Genomic DNA, 21,968 nt, shown 5'->3' on the forward strand with positions numbered 1-21,968 from the left:
AGTTTTTTTGAAATTTTATTCGTATACATTTTTTTAATGTTTTTTATATTTTGTTCGTTTACATTTTTTTAATGTTTTTTATATTTTGTTCGTTTACATTTTTTGACTTTTTTTTGAATAATTTTTATATTTATTTTTTTATGTTTTGTTTGAATATATATATATATATATATATATATATATATATATATATATATATATATATATCTTACTATATTCTTATACAAACCTTACTATTTTTAAAAATATATTTTAAAAAATGTATAATAAACCAATGCATATTTTTAGCTCTTTCACTTATCTGTTTCCCTAATTATCTATTTTCTTCTCTTTGACTGATTTTTTTTCTCCTTCATCGACTTGGTGATGACATTGAAAGCACAAATCAAGGAACTATAGTTACATTTATTTTGAATTCCAAAATTCTCTAATATCTCGCCCCCGTCTTTTTTGAATACCACCACAGACGCTCTCTCTCATCTTTTCTCTCAAAAATCGAACGCTCCGCTTAAACACCATTCGACAGTCGCCGCCTACAAAAATCTATGCTCACAATTGCACCGTCACAACAGTCCCTCTCTTTCTCTCTAATAGAAACCCTAAACGGTACTTGGTACACATGAACATCCAGGTTCGATTTTCATTCGTGTTAATCGATTGGATTTGGCAGTTTTAGGGTTCGATTTGAAGCTCAACCTGAAATCGATCGTCTTTTGTTGTCTGCATCTCTACTATCCCGACGAAGAACATAGCAAAAGAGACCCAGGAATTTTTTCTCCGCACCTCATCTCGATGTTTCAGTTTTCTTTTTTCATTCTAATTTTGACTTCTCCATCTATATTTGTCTCCTTTGCAGGTAACTGAAATATGAATGATTCTTTTTGACGTCCTTACCCCTTGTGCCCTAATACCATTCGACACCCACACATCACAAATGCTCTCCGGTTCAAACCTCCAGCCACTTCAGCGAGTTCCTCCACCACTCCATGGAATTCCTCTGTTAGAGCCACCAATTCATCGTCTTCCTCCGCAGGTAAGCTTCTCTTCTCCATCGCTGAAATCGTTTTCTTTCTTCTCTAAAATCGATATTCTTGCTTCTCTTCTCCATTTCTGAAATCGATTTATTATTTTAAATTGATTTGTTAAGTGATTTCTTCTATAAAATCGATTTTGAATCTAATTTTTAACACAAAGGGCCACTACCGAATCTTATTCTTAACATATGCTCAATTTTGTTCTTATTTTTTTGGTTTATTTTGCAACAGAAGCATGATCGAATCTAATTTTTTAGTTGGAATCCCTGGTAAGTCCGATTTTTTGGTTTATTTTGTGGTGTTTCTTTCTCATTTGGTCATCTTTTGAGTTGGAATCCCCTCTATGTGTATAATACACGCAACACCGTTCTTGGATGTGTTGTTTACAACCATCATTTATGGCTTCTGGTTTCACAGGTTTACATGTTGGATTTGGGAATCTGGTCACAACCATTACTCACAAGCCCTAAGATATTTACAGGTTCGAATTTTACATATTTTTACTTTTCCGTTCCATGGTTTGGACGTTTGAGAAATTGATGAGATTTTTTGGTTGACCTGGTAGGTTGTTTTTGGGGTTTTGTTAACATGATGAAAAGAACTAGAGTTTATTGATTATTAAAATTTGTTTTCAGCAACAAGCTTTTGCTTTTGTACATAATTTGGGTTTTTACTCTGTTTCTGGAGGTTTTATCGAGTAAACCTGGAAATGGTTTCAAAGGTCTCCAAACTCCATCTTTTTTTGGTGAAAATGAACTCCTTTATAAACCATAAGTTTTCTAATTTTTAAATGTCCTATATCACTCCTTTGTATAATGTGCAGACAGAAATGGTAGTTTAGTGATGGAGTTGGATATAGCTGGTGATGCTTGCCATATGACTTAAACCCACTCCGATGGTAAGTTTAAGTTATTCCATGTCCATATTCTGGAATTGGTTATAATTGACATGTTTTTTATGGAAATTAGGATTGGAATAGCTTTGTGCATAGTAAATGCGTAGGCTCAATCTGGGGATGCTAGAGAAGATATAAATGACATAAATGACCATGCTACATTGGCTATTTGAGAGAATAAATGCTATAATTTGTTGTTTTAGGGATAATTCTTGATTGAACCATAATTCTATCCTTTCACACAATAATTCTGATGTTGTTTTTGGAACTACAGGTATGTGAACACTATCAAGGAACAAGTGGCAAATAAAAATTCAGATTAAAAAGCAGGCTTGAGACCTACCCGTGTACAACACTATGTAAAAAATTTGACATTTGTATACTCTTTTTTCCTTATTTGATTGTTTGTATGTGAATGTGGTCATTTTATGTCATAAGTTTAACTGAACTTTTTAACTGTATGTAGATTGAAGTATGAAAGGTCTGAATGCAAGTTCTCATTGTTGGAAGCAACATCGAAGGAGCCAAATGGTGGAGGTACACATATTTATTTGGTTGGATTAAATTTGAATTTTAGAAGAAAAAAAATTCAACATTTAGATTTTATATGAGTTGATCCTAAATAGGTTTAAAAAAAAAACTGGATTATCTGAATCTATATCTGGCTATACTGGATATCCGTATCAGAGGCGAAATCTGGCCAACAACTGTTTGGATTTAACAGAAATTCGATAGCTAAAAAAATGATCTGATCTGAAGCGGATTTAAATAAAACGGTTTTGGTTTTAACCGTCTTTTGTGTGGTTGAACTTTCATTTACAATACACAAATGAATGAAAGTAGGTTGCTATTTCTTTACCAAATGACTGTAACTTTTCTGTATATTTTAGCCCAAGATAACAAGAATGCCATTTTTGCATACGAGAATGATGAAAATAAAATTTACACAATTTTTTAATGTATCGTTGGCTAGAAAGTAAAATTCAAATCACTTTTCATTGTATCTTTTTGTTTAATACAATTTGGGACTTTCACTTTGTAGTGTTTGACTTTGGATGCAACAAAGATACGATATAAAATGAAGTTGCAAAAGTTGAATTCATTATACATCTGATTAGTGTGACAAGAATTGAGAAATATTATATGGATGTTTATATTAATATTGCATTGTGAATCAATGAGCTTTTGGATGTTTATATCGAACAAGAAAGCTTTAACCTTCTTTTTTCCGATCTAATCGGTCAACCATTTTGGAAAGTTTAACTATTTAAATATGAACGTGATTTCTTGCAGGCAAGGCTTATCAGGGTTGATTATTTGATGATCGATATCACATGGAAGCTCTAGAGATGTCAAATTAGTTCTCATAATCAATTAACTGTGGCACTCTACATATGACACATTATCATAGTAAACATTGCATCTTTTACTGGCTTACTGCTATTATTCGTAGAAGGACTAAATGGAAAAATAGCAATGCACTTTTGTTTATTTGTAAATAGATGCTAATGATATAATGATAGAAGTATAGAATGGATCGAAGGTTGTTGAGTTTGTACGGTGGATTTTTAGTGTCAAAGTATGTATTGCTTTTGTGATGCCGGTTTGTTTTGTTGGAATTGGTTTAATATTAGTCGTCCATATTCTCATTTTGACTTTGAAATTTAACACCATATTCTCATTTTACTTTGAAATTCAAACAGTAATTTTACTACATTTGGTTTTAACTATTTTATTGAAAGTCTTTCTTCATTGTCACAATTTCACCTGAGTTCCTAATACAAATGAGCAATGGATTGACATCAAATATATTTTTTCTAATGTAAATTATGGATTTTATGTATATTGAATGTATTTATAACTTTCAAAAGACATTTAAATATTAATTTACTTGGTTATACTTAAATAGAGTTGTTTATAAATGTAGGAATGAATGATAGAGTTGTTTATAAATGTAGGAATGAATATAAAGTAAATATAAAAAAAAAAGAACCATGTGAAGTGTAATTACAAAGAAAAAGTATAATTACAAAGAAAAAAAACTTAAGTAAAATCAAACAATAAATAATTTAGATAATATGAATACCCTAAGTTTTGGAAAATCATCATCCGAGTCCGTATCTCAAATTTTGGATTGAATTTATCGATTTCTAAAATGGAATCTCGGGATTCAAAAATTATTGAACACCCTTATCACATGGGCTGCCACCAAAGAAGACAAATGATATATTACGATCCACATCATCTCGATTGATTCAAGCAATCTAGCAAAGATCGAATATGAATCGCATGACTACTTGGAAAACTAAGAAATCTGAAATTAGATGTTAGTAGTAAGTAAATTATTGATATATGTGTACTTATTGACTCTATTTGGTAGAATAGATGGATATAAGGTAGGACGGAGTCGTCCAAATTTTTTGGTGGGTTGATGGCGGTACCGTCGGCTACACCGCCCCCTCTAGGATGGTACCGCAATTTGAAAGAACAAGCGGGATATGTAACCGGTTGCCACTTACTCTCTCTACTTTGTCTCTCTTTTCAAATCTTCTATTTTTTAAATCTATTTTACCCACTATAAATACATCCTTCTACCACTTCAAAAACCATACCTTTATCTTTCATTTTATTCGAATTCTCTCAAATTCCATTCTCACTTTCTCCAATTCCAATCTAATTTCATTTCCTAGCCAATCTCAAAGATGCAAACAATGGTCTGAATAGAGCTTACATTGACACTTTGGAAGATAATGATTGGAGAAATCGATAAAAAATCGTTTGATTTTTGGGGAACAATGTTGCATCATTTTAAACAACAAATTGGAGGTTCGGGTCGTGCAACACATAAATAACGCCAAAGTTGGATTCTATTGTCTTGGACATGTACTTTTTTTGGAACATAAATTTTTTGTAAAAGAAACATATCCTCGAAACAACTATTCGCCGCCGCCGCTTTGCGCGGGTAACGACTAGTATATATATATATATATCATTATCATTATCATTATATACTTATAAAGCTAACATTTTTCCTTGCACCACATTCATTTAAAACTCCCATTCATTTTTCCTTTCACCACATTAATTTGAAACTCCCATGACTTTTCAATTTCTTTCTAATAATGATTATAAGTTGGTTAATATGGTTAAATAAATATAAAACCTAAAGTGTAATCATATATAAACTAAATTTCAATATTAAAATAATATATTTTTCTTATATTTATAAAGTTATGTTTTTAACTTTTAACATATTATACTTAATTTATTAGGTCTAATATGTTGTTGTATGTAAACCATTACCATTTTAAAGCTACAACTTTTGAACAATTTGTATAAAATACTTAAATTGCTCATTTAAATATAATCTTACAGGATCAACTTAAATATAAATTTTTGTTCAACTTAAACAACCTAAAGAATATTTTGTAAATAGTTAAAAGTGATAAATTGTAGTGTCTTTCTAATAATGATTATAAGTTGGTTAATAAGGTTAAATGAGTATCAAACCTAAAGTGTAATCATAAATAAACTAAATTTCAATATTAAAATAATATTTTTACTTCTACTTATAAACATTGTCTTTAACTTTTAACATATTATACATAATTTATTAAATTTAATATGTTGTTGTATATAAACCACTATCAGTTTAAAGCTACAACTTTTGAACAGTTTGGACAAAATACTTAAATTGTTAATTTAAATATAACATAACAGGGTCAACTTCAATATAAATTCCAGTTCCACTTTAAAAACCCAAAGAATATTTCGTGAATAGTTAAAAGTGATAAATTGTAGTGCTAAATGCAAAAACTAAATTGTAATATCAATATAACTAAAATATTTCCTAAAAATATTTTTATAATCGTTAAAAGCTTTCAAATAAGTAGCGTAAAATAACTTACAATAAAAATAGTTGAAAATAACTCTATATAAATGATTATATTATTACCTTTAAAATAAAAAAAACAAAAAATGTTTGATGTTTTAAAACATTAAGCAAATAAATTTTAAAAAATTAATTAATAATAACAACAACTATAAATAGCATTAAACCATATATTATATATAATTTTATTCATGAGTCACCCGCGGGTAGAGGTCATTCAAAAGATTGAGATTATGCAGTTTTAATAGATGTATATATTATCATATAATTCAAAATAGTCAATATATTATATCAACTTAGTATAAGAATTATTATATCAAATTTAACAACAACATTATTGTTATATTTAAAAAAACATATATTTGTAAAGATTTCAGCTATATAGATGCTTTTGCGCAACGCGCAGACATTCGCCTAGTATACTTATAAAGGAAGCATTTTTCCTTTCACCACATTCATTTGAAACTCCCATTACCTTTCAATTTCTTTCTAATAATGATTATAAGTTGGTTAATAAGGTTAAATAAATATAAAACCTAAAGTGTAATCATATATAAACTAAATTTCAATATTAGAAGAATATATTTTCTTCTACTTATAAAGTTATGTTTTTAACTTTTAACATAATATACTTAATTTATTAGGTCTAATATGTTGTTGTATGTAAACCGTTATCATTTTAAAGCTACAACTTTTGAACAATTTGTATAAAATATTTAAATTGTTAATTTAAATATAGGATCAACTTAAATATAAATTTTAGTTCAACTTAAACAACCTAAAGAATATTTTGTAAATAGTTAAAAGTGATAAATTATACTGTCTTTCTAATAATGATTATAAGTTGGTTAATAAGGTTAAATAAATATCAAAGCTAAAGTGTAATCATAAATAAACTAAATTTCAATATTAAAATAATATTTTTACTTCTACTTATAAAGTTATGTCTTTAACTTTTAACATATTATACTTAATTTATTAGATTTAATATGTTGTTGTATGTAAACCATTATCAGTTTAAAGCTACAATTTTTGAACATTTTGGACAAAATACTTAAATTATTAATTTAAATATAACATTACAGGGTAAACTTCAATATAAATTTCAGTTCCACTTAAAAAACCCAAAGAATATTTTGTAAATAGTTAAAAGTGATAAATTGTATTGCTAAATGCAAAGACTAAATTGTAATATCAATTTAACTAAAATATTTCCTAAAGATATTTTTATAATCGTTAAAAGTTTTCAAATAAGTAGCTTAAAATAACTTACAATAACAATAGTAAAAAATAACTGTATATAAATAATTATATTGTTACATTTAAAATAAAAAAAAATTGTTTGATGTTTTAAATAATTACAATGATAGAAATTAAAATGTTTAGCAAATAAATTTTAAAAAATTAATTAACAATAACAACTATAAATAACATTAAATCATATATTATATTTAATTTTATTCATGAGTAACCCGCAGATAGAGGTCATTCAAAAGATTGAGATTATGCAGTTTTAATAGATGTATATATTATTATATAATTTAAAATAATCAATATATTATATCAACTTAGTATACGAATTATTATATCAAATTTAACAACAACGTTATTGTTATATATATATATATATATATATATATATATATATATATATAAAGATTTCAGCTATATAGACGTTGCTGCGCAACGCGCGGACATTCGCCTAGATATATATATATATAAACCTCTACCCTTAAGGGAGCTGCGTGTATTTCACGACGGGTTTCTTTTGGGCGCGTGACGAAGACTGTGTGAACTTCAGCCGTTGTTCTTCCAGTCTCACCACCATTGTAGACCAATGCATGTCTTCCACTCTTCCTAGATAGCTTGGATGAGTTATTGCGTATGATAGCTTGGATGAGTCATTGGCACCGGTTGTTTCGCTCTACCGCTTGTAATGCACCACCGTTTCTATCTCCCTTTTGTCTCCAAAGCTTCGATTTCACCGAGGCTATATTCTACATCGACTTCATTTTACTTTCTCTCTCTCTCTCTCTCTGTGTGACGGTTTGAAGACACAATTGTAGCTTCTTTCCACCACCGCTCCTAATTTTGTTGAGTTCGTCTAGCTGAAATTGGAGAGATAAGAAGACGATTTCGCATCTATCGTTGTAGGATTTCAGGTTCGAAGGAAAGGATTTCGATTCATCTTCTTTCATCTGAAGGGTTTTTGAGTCAAAGAGGTAATTTGTGGGTTTGATTCTTAGTCGATCGTGCTTTTGTATTTTTTGATTGATGTTAAAGTGAAACAAAATCACCTCTAATTTCACTGTTTTGTTCTATTTTTTGTGTACATCAGATTATATAAAAAAATTTGAAATTTTGATGATGATATCCACTTAAATTTGAAATGAAACCGAAGATGATGAGCTTAGATGAGAGAGTTGTTGCTAACTTGCTATAGGCGTGTTATGTAGCTTCATATAGACTTTTCTCTTCTTATTAGATCAAACCCCTCTCTTCTTGCATGTAACTTATGCTTTTCAATTTAATTGTTTGATTAATGTTAATTTTTATCCTTTTTCACAAAATAAATGTGCTAGAAGATAGGAGCCATGGATTCAAGTGAAGAGTTAAAGATAATTGCTACAGAGTACATACCTGGTAGATTTACATGCCTCTTATATATGCACTTACAGCTCAGCAAAAAACGAGTTTCTCTTAATATCTTTTTCATCTGGGCTTTTTTTTTATTTAGAGTGTAGATGATTTGGACGATACGGCTCCCGGTTACACACATATATAAACATTATTCGGAAAAGGGTTTTGTATGAAGGGTTTAATGTCTGAAGCAGACGAGATGTTTGAGAAAATGCTTGAGAGAAGGGAAGAGTCTGTTGAAGCTGTGTTCTTGTTTCAACTTTGAAGATGAAGCAAGGCTTCGTAAATTAGGGTTCGTATTAATTATAGATCATATACACCTTCCTGGTTATCTCTCTTCAGGGCTACATTTTGATTTGGTTTTGTTTTGGTTTGATATATAATCAATTACATTTGTCTTGGGATATGGTGTTATACTTGTAGGACGTGAAGGTAGCTACTGTTGGAGTTGTTCTGAATGAAATAAAGAAAAAGTATAGTTTGAATATTGATTACACCGAACATGGTATTACAGATCATATATTGTGTTTTCTATTATCATTCATAATTATCTCTGACAGTGCATGTTTAAACAGGTTATAAATTTATCTCATCTAGATGTTGAACTTATATTGCGTGATGTACTATACCACAAGATCTACAAGGTATTGCATTGGATCCTATTCCTTTTTTAGGCAACACCAAATTGAGATATATTTCCAATTTTTAGTAGCAATTTTAGTCTCACTGAGAGTGCTCTATTTTATTGTTCTGGATTAATGTTCTTTACTCTCCGTAACTTGAATCCATTATTTATCTACATATTTTTATTTTTTTTGTCCTTATAGATCTTTCCTCCCAATGAGAAAATTGAGGATATAAATTAACAATACATGACATTACTGTGGTGGAAGTAACTTGATGTCCAAATGTTTTGTACTATTCCTTATAACGATAGCATGCCAATATAAAATAACCCTAAACACTTAAACTAATGGATATTAAAAATAATAAAAGAAAAGAAATGAATTTCCCAGAAATTATTATTATTAAAATCCATTTGGACACTTGAGAAGTAATTTATGGGTGCTAAAAATACAATACAACTTTTTTGGAATAACATTGAAACAAAGAAATTGATAATAAAGCCCAAAGAGCCTTGATGTAATTTTTTTTTTTATCCTAATTGGCATCTCACATATTTTTAGGATTTCTTTTATTTGGTTGTAAGCACCTTTAGTTAGCTATGCAATACCAAAGGCCCATATTTTCGGACAAGAGTTACCATCTTGGAAACAGTAACCACATTCATTTTTATTACTTGATGTTGAATTTTGATAATTAGTTGGGGTTGTAATCTCATTATAACGACCTAATATTCATTATTTATATGCAATATAATTTACTTAGCAAAGTTCTTAACTGTATTTACCAAATTGAATTTATAATTAGAATATACAGCTTATGTTATCGCATCAACCAAAACTATCATGATCGTTCTTTCAGAGGATGGTGGGGTGGGGACATTAACAAGAATCTCTTCCTCTTTTTGTGATTATATTTGTGATACTTTCAGAGTGATTTTTCAAATAGGTGTATTATTTATGCTCGATTGGTGGTCAAATGCCTGTTATCAAGGTCAATTCTTTCTTTAATCATTACCATTTTTTTTTATCATTCAAAGTTTACCGAATTTTAGTTGCATTACAATTCTATATTCTACATATATACAAAGAATATGAATTCTAAATTTGTGACAACATATTTGAAATTAATGCAAGTGGAATGATAAAGGGTGAAAACAAATGATCTCAATCATGATATTTCTGCCAAGTTGGATTGTGGTTTTTTTTAATTTCATACTTACAATCAGCAGCCAAAAATCAATGTACTTCCATTTTCTTATTATCACATGTTTTGTTATCATTAGGTACCATGAGCTAGCTAACCAAGCCGATGATAATGCATTAGGCAACGTACTTTAGTTTTATTTGTTATGACAATGTACTTCCATTTTCTTACGAGTAATAGTATCATTTCACTTAGAATTTTGTACTTTCTTTCTATATAAATAACTGAACGTTTCATAACATGACTGGACAAAAATATGCCATTGTCGACTGGTAAAAGATAAGCAAACAAGTGGGTGGGAATGACTGCATTTCAGTTACTTCGGAAACAATTTAACTTTGGTGCGATTCTAAAGGTGTTATTCATTGAATTACCCTGTTCTTCAACATATACATTTCCCAAAGGGAACTTCCTTCCAGGTAATTCAAAACATTCTGGTTATCATTTTATTTTGTAACCTTTTGTTAAATAAAATACTTACATCGAGGGTGATTTCGTAATTAGTGTCGGCGCAAATATGGGTGCTTTTATGGTTGATGGACTTCCTAGATTTAATTTATTAGAAGCTCCAGATCAAGACTTTGAATTTTTAAGAAATACACCTTTCAGTTTGCTTCATAGATGCAAGATGAGGAGCACTAAGGCAATACATAATCAATGTTTTGGAATGAAAATCTTTTATTTTATTAATGAAAACACTCTATATTCATTTCTTTTTCTTATTAAGGCATTATGCTTAAAAAATTGCTCCCGTTTACAACATGGTACTTTCACCGTTCCTTGATGCAAAAATTTTATAATCATTTTCAGGTTTTAGACTCTCGTACCATACCATATTTACATCCCGTTTAACTAATTTCAGACCAATCGTGGGTCGTGCTTAGCATGACCTTTGGCTATTTCTAGTATATATATATATATTGATATTTTGTTTTTTTATATTTTTGTAAAGCTTTTTATAAATATTTTTTGTATATAAAATATAAAAAGGCTTGTTAAATGTGAATATGATTAACACATATTAGGTATAAAATTATATATTTTAATAGGGTTATTGTATAGGCTAATCGGAATTCGAAACGAGTGTCAATGGTTTCGAGTTCAATTTTTTTTTTTTTTTTTTTTTTTTTTTTTTTTTTTTTTTTTTACATTTCGTTCTGAATGACAAATGCTAATCAGAATTCCTATAACTCAAACACATGTATCAATGTTTTATCAATGTTTTCAAGTTCATTTTTTTATTTTGAGAAATTTTGTTCGTTTTTGAGTTATATGTTTTCCAATTAGCCATTATATAACTTGAAACCCGTTTTCGAATTTCAGTTAGCTTAGCTATTAATCCTATTAAAATATAATTTTCTACCTAATCTACGTTAATAATATCAACATTTAACGAACTTTTTAAAATTTTTTACAAAAAATATTTTAAAAGATATAAACAAACAAAACGTCAAAAAAAAATTAAAATGCATTCAAACAACACTTCAAAAACCTAGAAAAAATTATTCAAAAACATCAAAAAAAAAAATAACATGTAACGTCCCAAAAATCCAGAACCAAAAATTTTGTTTTTATAATAAATAAAAATCAACCAACATGATAATCGAACCCATAAGAAAGTCATAGTGTATCAATAATCAACCAAAATACATCAGAGTCAACAAAGCGGAAAAATTATTGTGTGTGCGATGCGATCATCCCGAACTCTTTCCTTTCGAACCGGAAGTACCTGAAACGTAAACTGAAAACCGTAAGCACAAGGCTTAGTGAGTTCCCAAAAATACCCCATACCATATATACAATGGGTCTTGCCCGACAACCATCAGGCCCCGCCCGACATCGAGCCCCGCTCGAAACAGATCTGTCAGTAACATGCGATGGGCCCCGTCCAATACACTCATCAGGCCCCACCTGGCATCTGGCCCCGCCCGGCATACATACAATACATACAATACATGCAAGAGTCATACAGACAACTAGCATACTAATAACAATAATCCATGGACCGGCATTGATTCCTTCGACCCGCCTAACACTGAGATGAGACTCATCTCAAACTGCTGAAAAATTAGATAAATGCTCGGACTGTTGATCCAGGAAATCTCCACACTAAATATGATCAAATAATACCCTAATTAATAATTAGGTCATAAACCATCACCGAGAGTCCAAATCCATAATCCCGACTCTTAGGGTAAAAGACTGTTTTACCCACCTCAAAGCTAAACCCATACAATCAAGGCCCAAAACCTCAAAATGGCCCAAAAAGCAACCTAGGCACACAAGAGGCAGTACACCCCGCGTACTCGAGCGACCGCCATCAACCTTCATGTTGAGAAAAGAGAAACTTAACTTTGAATAATATTTTAGATAGATGCGAAATAAGTTAATCTTGAAGGATCTTTTAATGAAGCTCAACAATGACTAGAATGCGGAATAATAAGGAAATGATATAGCAACAATTTATCTTGAAATATAAACAAGTAAATAAAACTTAGTTTAATCGAAACAAGGCTTGTAATCAAGACTATGTTAGTAAATGATGAACAACATAAGATAAGAGATAATCAAAGAAAGAGACTTTTGAATTTCAATATATCGAGTACACACAGGAAGGATATTGGAAGTGAAAGTGTGTTTAGATTGATCAACATGATCATCTATTTAAAGAGCAAAACAATACAAGATAAAACATAAAATAAGAGTACCTTGGGCAGCCATAATGCCCATGCATATGACTGATTGGATAGTCTTACAAGAAGTATCAGTATACAACTAATCATTGTACTATCTAAGAAAAGACAACTAAGAAATCTTTAGTCTAAGGTCAACTCCTCCTCTTTGGTGTAACTCAAAACATACAAGGCTCTTCGTTGAGCCTTAAATCTTCTCCAGTTCCTTTGAATCATCAGGTCTTCGGTATGGCTCACACATTTCAGCTGCCGGGGTCACTTTATGCCTTAAAAATTCCCCCCCTAAGTGAGCTCACATCATTCACCTTTTACTTGTTGAGTTTAAAGAACTTAATAAGGATCCACCAAAATACCCTAACTTCAAATATCCAGTTGATTCTTCTTTCAATTTCCTGCTTGACCTCATTAGTTGCATATTTGGATTTTATGGTTAGTAGAAGGATGTCTTATAGTTGTTTCTTGCTACAACGATGGAAGGACTGGGCATGAAGAAAGTTCTTTGGAGCACCGTTGGCTGTTCGGAAGATAAGGCCAAGGTCTGGATTGTTGGTGGCTCTTAGATTCATTTCTTGTATTCCTTCGGTGATGAAGTGTGGGGTTTCGAGAGGTGGAAAATCAAGTTTTTCCTGTAAAATCGGATGAATCTCAACATCAATAATGGCAAAATCACTAAGCATGGACCGAAGATAAGTGCAAACCATTAGGTAAGGGGTCTTCATTTTATGATGTTTTTCAATTTTATGACTGAAGACCTTTGCATCTAAGAATAGCTCTTCGGGATTCATCTTTGGAAAGTCATCATGTGTCATGTAGTTCTCTTTGCCAAAACGCACAAGAGTATACTGAAAGAATTGAGCTTTGAGAAATGATCTTGGTTTTTAGTTGGTGACAGCCTCCGGTGTGTCATTTGATAAAATCTCATTTACATGTGCTTTTCCATGCTTGTTAAGAAAAAGAGTTAACCTCTCGAACTCCATGGGTAGTCTTCTGGAATCTGAAATCCGCAGATCGAAGTCTTCAAACACCTTATAGAATCTCCCATTAGGGGACAGCGGAATGTCCCAATACATGTATTCTTATGGGAGAGAGTAAGTGAGATGAGGAACATAATCTCCATTTAAAAGTCTACGGAATGGATTCACCCATGAGTTGATTAAAGATTCATCAAAGGTTGTGTCGACTCCCTAAGCTTGCCAGATTGCTTCGGCCAATTTGGCAGCTCTCCATGCCCTTTCCTTTGTCTTGTGGTCGGGGATTCGTTTGACTGATTAGAAGAAATTAACATCCTCTTCAGTTGGCTTTTGAGGATATTTTGGAGAAGATTGAACTAGGGATGATTGATGTCTTTGGGGAGAGGGGGATTTGGAGCTTTCTTTGGTAATGGAAATGTCCACTATCTTGGATTTTCCCCCTTTTAAGGAAGAAGGCATGGATTTCTCCTGAAATAAAGCTTTCAATTCATCCAATTTGGAGATGATTCTGGAAAATTGGAACATGGCTTTCCTGTTCACATCATTGGTTATCATAAGGGTTGGGTTCTTGATGTATTGAGAAAGATCTTTGCAGACAGTAAGAGTTTATTTTAGTGTTTCCTTGGCTATGACCGAGCGACGAAGACCTATGTTTGTGCTTTGAAGTTCCAAATACCCAACTTCATAGGCGTTGTGAGTTGTGTCAACCAGATGAGTGGTTTTCTACCGTTCTTCGGTCACTTTCTGAAGTTGTTCCTTAAGAGCTTTTACTTCGGCAATAAACTCTTCATCCTTCTTCAAAAATTGTTTGTGATCTTTCTTCCATTGTTCATCAAGAGTCGCAACGCCCTGTTCAATCTTCAAAACAACTTGTTGGGCTGATAGTTTTTCATGACCCTCAATCTAAAGAATTCTTTCTTCATGAGATTGAAACACCGGGGGAAGTGGAGTTTGTTGTTGTTGAGTCGGTGGTTGTTGTGGTTATTGTTGAGTTGTTTGAACGGCAGAAAGAATTTGATCGATTTTGTTTTGAAGATCAAGGATATCTTTTCTTGACAATGTGGACTTCTTTTTCTTTTTCTTCTCCTTAAGCTTGGAGGTGGAGAGTTGGGATCTACTCGATTCCTCGAGGTCAATAAACATAGGAAAGTCTTGTGCAGTTGGTTCCTTGTTCGCCTCGGTATAAATTTCGTCGTCATTATCAAGGAGTGGATCTATGCTGAGTCACACTTCGTTGCTCCCTTGGAAGGATCCTTTTGGCATTGATGAATAAGATGAGGGAGGTTAGGCTCCTATGGTCTGAGCTCCTTCTCCGGTATGAGCTTTGCGAACCGTTTCTTCCATTATTTCCATCCAAGCACTTGTTTGGGCCAAATCATGAACCTTCTTCATGTTGACGACCAATGAAGCTAAGTATAAGGCCACTTGACGATTTGCTTCATCTTTCTTTGGTTGGATCCACAAGGACTGGTCTTTTCTTTCCCTAATTGCTCATGTATGAGCTTTGAACTTCCTAATTTCTTCGTTTGAGATTGACTTCTAGTTCGTCCAACTATCACCTGAAAGAATAGAACCTGCACCAGTTACCACCGGGGTGTCACCTGGGTCCACGATTGCTTTGCCAATGAGTCTCCCCGTGCCTAATCTACTTGAAACTAATATAGGTGGTATAGGATTTCTAGATCTTCCTCGGTCTCCTTCGTCCATAACTAAGTCTGGCCTCGGATCTGTTCTAGCTTGGTTCTCTAAAGAAGGACCCTGCGGTGCAATAAGTGTTTGTTGTGTATGTGAAAGTGAAGAAAAAATGGAGTTCATCTCCTATAGGGTAAATAAGTGCAGTTGTTTTCTCCCAGAGACCTTGGAAGGTGGATCGATATCTGGATCCACTTGGAATCCTGATTGGATTCTATCTCCAATAGAATTTTTTGAAACCTGTTCACTTGATGAACCATAGTTGATGGATGGGGTTCTTTCGGGTGACTCAACATTGAGTCTAATGGCTATCGGAGACTTTGGAGAGTCTCCGGTATGAGCCTTGTGATGCTTTTGGCCAGAGGGGGAGAGAGTAGAAGCTTTTCTCTTTCTCACCAGAGGCTGAGAGTCTTTAGGTTCTTCTTCATTCAATGGTTCTGTAGTTTGATGAGGTTCCAATGTTGGAGGAACCTTCGTAGATGGTTTGGTAACCACATACCTTTTCCTCTTGGTTTTGGTTTTCCCATCGGACTTAGAGTTTTTCTTCTTTGCAATTTGTTTGTCCCGTTTTCTCTTCGGTACAATGACAGGGTCAATAGATTTAAGAGGGGGAAGGTGGGGTAGAATGATATGGTGGTATATCGTTTGTAGCCTCCATGTGGTCAGAGACCAGTTGGGTGATTAGTCCAAACTTTGTCAAGATGTGTAAGGGAAGTTGTCTAATTGGACCGAAGATAGATTGATCCTTGGGAAGAGAGTACCTTTTAAGTTCACGACATACGAAGTAGTTTATATCTGCGCCTAGGTTGATGTTGGTTGTGGAATGAAGGTCTTTGATGCAGAGAGACCAGAAACGGGCAAATGTGACTTCAGTGAGGCATGGTCTTGGTTCATTCCTTCCAACATAGGTCAAGAAGTCATCCCACAAGATTGACCCAAAATCCATGGGTTCACCGGTAAAGATACTCTGGAGAAGATCTAAGAATTGTTTTTCCCATGGCATCAGAGCCTTAGTGGTTGCTTTTTAATTTTCTTTAAAAAACCTAACTCATTTTCAAAAGAAAAACTCTGATCTAAAAAGCCTTCTATACCACTTAGCTCGTTTTTCTAAATCTAAGGAAAATGGCACTAGCTTATTCTCTAAATATATCTAACAGTGTTGGACGTTCGAATAGAGCTCCAATACTCGTTGCGAGTGAATACCATCATGGGTCTCAGAGAATGGAGAGATATCTAAGAAGACTTGGAAATGACATTTGGAGATCTGTAGAAGAAGGACCACATGTTCCTTTTCTCACACCCATTATCACTGACGGTGTCGAGGTTAGACTTGGAGGAGGTCATATCGCCATGACCAGACCCACCAACGATGATATTGATAAAATAGAGAAAGATTCTATAGCCTTCTATGAAATCTCGTGTGGTATTCCTCCAGATAGTTTTGATATTGTCATTAATTGTAAATCTGCCAAAGAAATCTGGGATGTACTCAAAATCTTTATGAAGGTACTGAACAGGCACAAGACAAGAAGCTCACCACTATACTCAATGAGTTCAACAACTTCAAAGCACTACCTGGTGAAAGTCTTGATGAATCCTTCAAAAGATTCATCCTCATCGTTACAAAGTTGTCAAACGTTGGTACAGTCAGAAGCAACCATGAAACAAACCTACGGTTTCTAAATGGCTTGGGTAGACAGTGGACTATAACAAATATGGTCATCCAAGGAGCCAACAATATCAAAACGCTTTCTCTATACAAACTCTATGGTGAGCTCCAAGCACAAGAGTCTATGGTGATGAAAGAATGTGTGGATCTTGGTTGTGACAACTGGAGAATTTCGGATCAAGAAAAGTATAGCTATGTGTAATGTAAAAACCCTAGTACAACTTTGTTGTAATAAAACATTTGAAGAATCAGTATTAATTTGCATAAAGAATGTTTTAAGTTGAATCAAGGAGTTTGAAGCCTCAAATATGCATTAGAAGTGTTTAGGCTGGACCGAGATGCCCTAAAACCTAGAAGCCTCGCAACCGAGAACTTCCCTTCCCTCGGACCGAAACCTCGCAGCTTGGGTTCTCGGTTGGAACCGAGAACCTAATTCTCAGCCTCATTGGACCAAGATCTCGGTGACACAAATGAGACCGAAAACCCTAGCCTCGGTTCTAGGATCTCGGTTGGGTGAGAGACTCGAGATTTTGACCTTGTGACTTGACCTCCCAACTTTACACCATTTTATCGATCATATCTCCATTCAAAGCACACAATTAACCCCAAGAAACTTTACACTCTTTTATCCAACATATCTCCACACCATACATGCCATTATTCCCCATACAACCATGCATCCACTTTACCACCTTTTATCCAACACATGCTACTACCCCTCAAACAACCAAGCCACACCCCTCCCCCTTAAATTTTGTCCAAACTTCCCCCCCTCTCATTTCACCATATTCATCTTCTTCATTCTCTCAAGAACACTCCATTTTTCTTAAGGTTAATTCTCCACAAATTGGTTCTTCAAATTTTGGTAAGCTTTCCTCCATAGATCTAGTGTTTTTACACACATTAATACTAGTTTTGTTGCATTTACACACATTTATATGTGTTATTATCCATAGGGTAATATCATCTTCAAGTGTTCTTCAACCATCTTCAAGTGTTCTAAGCTTAAGGATCTTCATCTTCATCCCTTTAACCAACCACAAACACACTCAAGGTGTGTTCACACCCCTTATTTTCGATTTTTCCATGTTTTAAGGGGGGGGGGGAGGGAATACAAGTAAACAAATCTTATTTGGATGATCTAAAGGCTTTGCAAACTAAAAATACAAGTTATGTCACTAAAACATATCTAAGCTTAAAAATCAACTTTCTACAGAAAATACAAGTTATGTCACTAAAAATACAAGTTATGTCACTAAAAATACAAGTTATGTCACTAAAACATTAATACTAGTTTTGTTGCATTTACACACATTTATATGTGTTATTATCCATAGGGTAATATCATCTTCAAGTGTTCTTCAACCATCTTCAAGTGTTCTAAGCTTAAGGATCTTCATCTTCATCCCTTTAACCAACCACAAACACACTCAAGGTGTGTTCACACCCCTTATTTTCGATTTTTCCATGTTTTAAGGGGGGGGGGGAGGGAATACAAGTAAACAAATCTTATTTGGATGATCTAAAGGCTTTGCAAACTAAAAATACAAGTTATGTCACTAAAACATATCTAAGCTTAAAAATCAACTTTCTACAGAAAAGTTATGGTATGTTCACCGACTGTTTTGCCCTACTTAAACTTCGTATCTTTCAAAATTATTCAATATGAAAATAGTTCAGATCTATACCTTTTTAAGTACTACTCGCACGCGTTGATACGATTTTTCTACAATTTATGGTGATTTTTACAAAACTGCCTATCATTTCAAAACATTTTCAGACCAGTCTGTAAAAATGAACGTTTTCACTCTGTTTAGGAACCATTTAAGGCCAGGGAAAAATATTATGGACAAAGTAGACTCATTTCTAAGCTCTGAGAGTTTACGGATCCAAATTTCAACTTATGATGATTTTCTATAAATTTTCTAAAAACATGGACAAAAAGTCAAAAACTAGAAATTGTCTTTATTATACTAAATGTTTTATACTTGTGCTTAGATGTAAGTTTATATGTTATAATCTTTTAAAACATCTTGACATGATAGCTTACATGTGTTTATATATTTGATTATATAAATGGACTTGACAAAACATTCATAATAAACTATAATTGGTATAGTTTATGGGTCACAAATACTACAATATCATTTCAGAAGAAACATATAATTATTTAAAGGTATAGTTATTTCATTTACAAGAAAAAGGAGTCATAGTTTACGTAAACCTGTTAATGCTCTAGTGAGACATTCTCTTCGCCGTACCTACCTAACGTACACTTTAAGTCCTGCATTATAACCAGAGTCTCCTGGAGGGAGAACAAGATAGTTGTGTATAGATCTATACGGGATTGACAACCCCACACCTCAGCTGTTCGGTACAGCTAGCCCGGCAAGTCTAGGGTGACAAATGTCTAGCAATTCCGACGCCTGAAGAACGTCGTTCAAGCATATCAGTCATATTAAGCATGGTTATAATAACTCACATAGGGATTAACAAAACTACTCGGTTTACGGGAAGCTTACACTTCTTCAGTTTTATAAAAAAGATAAAACTATATACTACCTTTTAGTACAGTATTACTTACATTTCTGGACTTAGGGTTTAAGACTAAATTTCATATATAAGAAAATATAGGATTTTCTGGAAACGTATAGTATCATTTAACAAGGAAAAGATACAAAGGAAATACATACATTCACTACAAGAAAAACACGATTTTGCTAGGGAAGGTCGCTATGGAACACATTTTCGTTGTTAATCTGTAATGGATCGTGCTATGGAATGTCGTTCCATAGCAATGTTGCTACCACATTGTCTACGGATTTTATTTCTGGTAACGAGAATGGGACTTGCTATGGAAAATGCTACCGACTCCATATTCGTTGGTATTATGCTATATTTCTATGGAACAAAAATTCGTAGCAATTTTCCAACGACATTTGTTACGAAATTACTTTCCGTTGTACTGCTGCTATGGAATTAATTATCATGGTCACTATGCAACATAGTTTGTGACGGAAACCAATTCCATAGTTGATTTGCTATGGAAGTACCATTCGTAGGTATTTGCTAGGGAATTCTGCTATGGAATTTGATTTCGTTTGCTTGTTTTGCTATGGAACAAAAAGCGTAGCTAATTTGTGACAACATTTGTTACGAAATTATATTCCATATCAATGTTGATAAGGAGTATATACTTGTAACCATTGACAAAGTATACACTATATAATTTCACTTTTTTGAATGACATTTTGAAAAGGTCAGATATATACTTGTTGTTTATCCGAATCTTACGTGCCTATATGAAAAATGGTAAAACACTTAACTATACTTCATCACCAAAATAACATGTGTTTTAACTATACTTCATCGTACTCAAACAACATAGCAAGCAAAAATGACTAAAATGCCCTTTTAACAGAATGATGTAAACATAAACCCAAAATAAAATTATATACAACTTCATATACAATACAATATGAACACTAATATTCAAAGTCCAATCTATTATCAACCATTTATATTTTTAAGAAATATACAAAACCTACCATACTCTACATACCAACGACAAACCATGCAATATCTTTGTCGATCCTTATCCTCTTCATGGCCTATCGCAAATGCCCCTTTAACAGAATGATGTGGGTGTTTACATCGGAATGTGATGTTATTTGTTGTAAGTTTATGAACAACCTCAACAGCCTGCAACAACTCTTTGGAAATATCAACAACACCCGTGCACTCCCCATCATCCAAAACTGCCCAGCCAAAATAGGCATCAAGTAATTGTAAACCTACACATTAAAATAACCATCAATTAATCCAATGTGTCCTTTTCAACACAACAGTAAATATTATACAACACAACACAGCTAAATACTAACCCCAAACTACAAACATGTATTAATTAACTATATATAAAATTTAATTTACATATATACTATACATACCTTCATCACATTGATGAGGCCCTCTTGAAATGTAGATCATTCCAAGCAAATAAATTGCCTCAAGATGATCTTGATCTGCTTCTTGTCTCAACAAAGTCAATCCTAAATCAAAATTTCCATAATAAAAGCACTCATCCTGTTGACAGAATAACAATATCAATGTATAACACCAATGACACTAAATATTAATAAATGATATAGATTATATATAATTACTGAAATTACACATACACTTCCTTGTCTGAACATGGCTTCAATGTTATTATGCAATGCACATGTGCATATAAATAAATCAACTTTCAGATTTTTGGGACCCATTCCTTCAAACATGTTAATGCATAAAGTTGTATTTCACCCCCCGCTTCATACATCTTCTTTGAACTTCAAAAATTTAAATACACAGTAAATAACAAATAAATAAAGTTGTATTTCATCAAATATACATTCATTAGTTAATGTTTATTGAGAATTACCAAAGTCTTGCAGAGACGATGTGTTTCGCAGATTCTGCCCTAATACTACAAATATCCGACTCAAAATCTCTAGTGGGAGATCATCTAACGAACGACGACTTCTAGTATTCGACATTCTACTTACAAAATACACATTGGAGTAGTTGATTTCAATTTTTGTTTTAAATTAAGCGTAACTATGAAAGTCAGTGTAACAGGGTATGGAAAAAAAACCTTACTTTATGATGAT

The 21,968-nt window shown here is 32.8% G+C and overlaps 3 long non-coding RNA genes across 7 annotated transcripts; all 3 read left to right on the forward strand.

Moving 5' to 3' along the window:
• The first annotated feature begins 400 nt into the window (after positions 1-400).
• Positions 401-1,510, forward strand: LOC145169063 (uncharacterized). The gene is made up of 3 exons (XR_013742271.1): positions 401-1,033; positions 1,266-1,303; positions 1,452-1,510. It is a non-coding gene; the product is annotated as an uncharacterized LOC145169063 (long non-coding RNA).
• A 345-nt stretch (positions 1,511-1,855) lies between these two features.
• LOC145169064 (uncharacterized) lies at positions 1,856-3,453 on the forward strand. Its single transcript, XR_013742272.1, has 4 exons — positions 1,856-1,932; positions 2,204-2,288; positions 2,396-2,466; positions 3,223-3,453. It is a non-coding gene; the product is annotated as an uncharacterized LOC145169064 (long non-coding RNA).
• A 4,124-nt stretch (positions 3,454-7,577) lies between these two features.
• Positions 7,578-11,013, forward strand: LOC145108887 (uncharacterized). Of its 5 annotated transcripts, none has more exons than XR_013708626.1 (7): positions 7,578-8,043; positions 8,407-8,464; positions 8,559-8,753; positions 8,885-8,966; positions 9,037-10,078; positions 10,371-10,710; positions 10,796-11,013. It is a non-coding gene; the product is annotated as an uncharacterized LOC145108887 (long non-coding RNA). The 5 variants fall into 5 exon arrangements; XR_013708627.1 differs by having other exon boundaries at positions 9,037-9,105; positions 9,893-10,710; XR_013708628.1 differs by having other exon boundaries at positions 9,037-9,105; positions 9,947-10,710.
• Positions 11,014-21,968: the final 10,955 nt, after the last annotated feature.

The sequence above is a fragment of the Lactuca virosa genome, chromosome 4, assembly GCF_052849685.1.
Source record: "Lactuca virosa cultivar CGN04683 chromosome 4, Lactuca_virosa_CGN04683_v6, whole genome shotgun sequence".
In the NCBI taxonomy this organism is placed as follows: domain Eukaryota; kingdom Viridiplantae; phylum Streptophyta; class Magnoliopsida; order Asterales; family Asteraceae; genus Lactuca; species Lactuca virosa.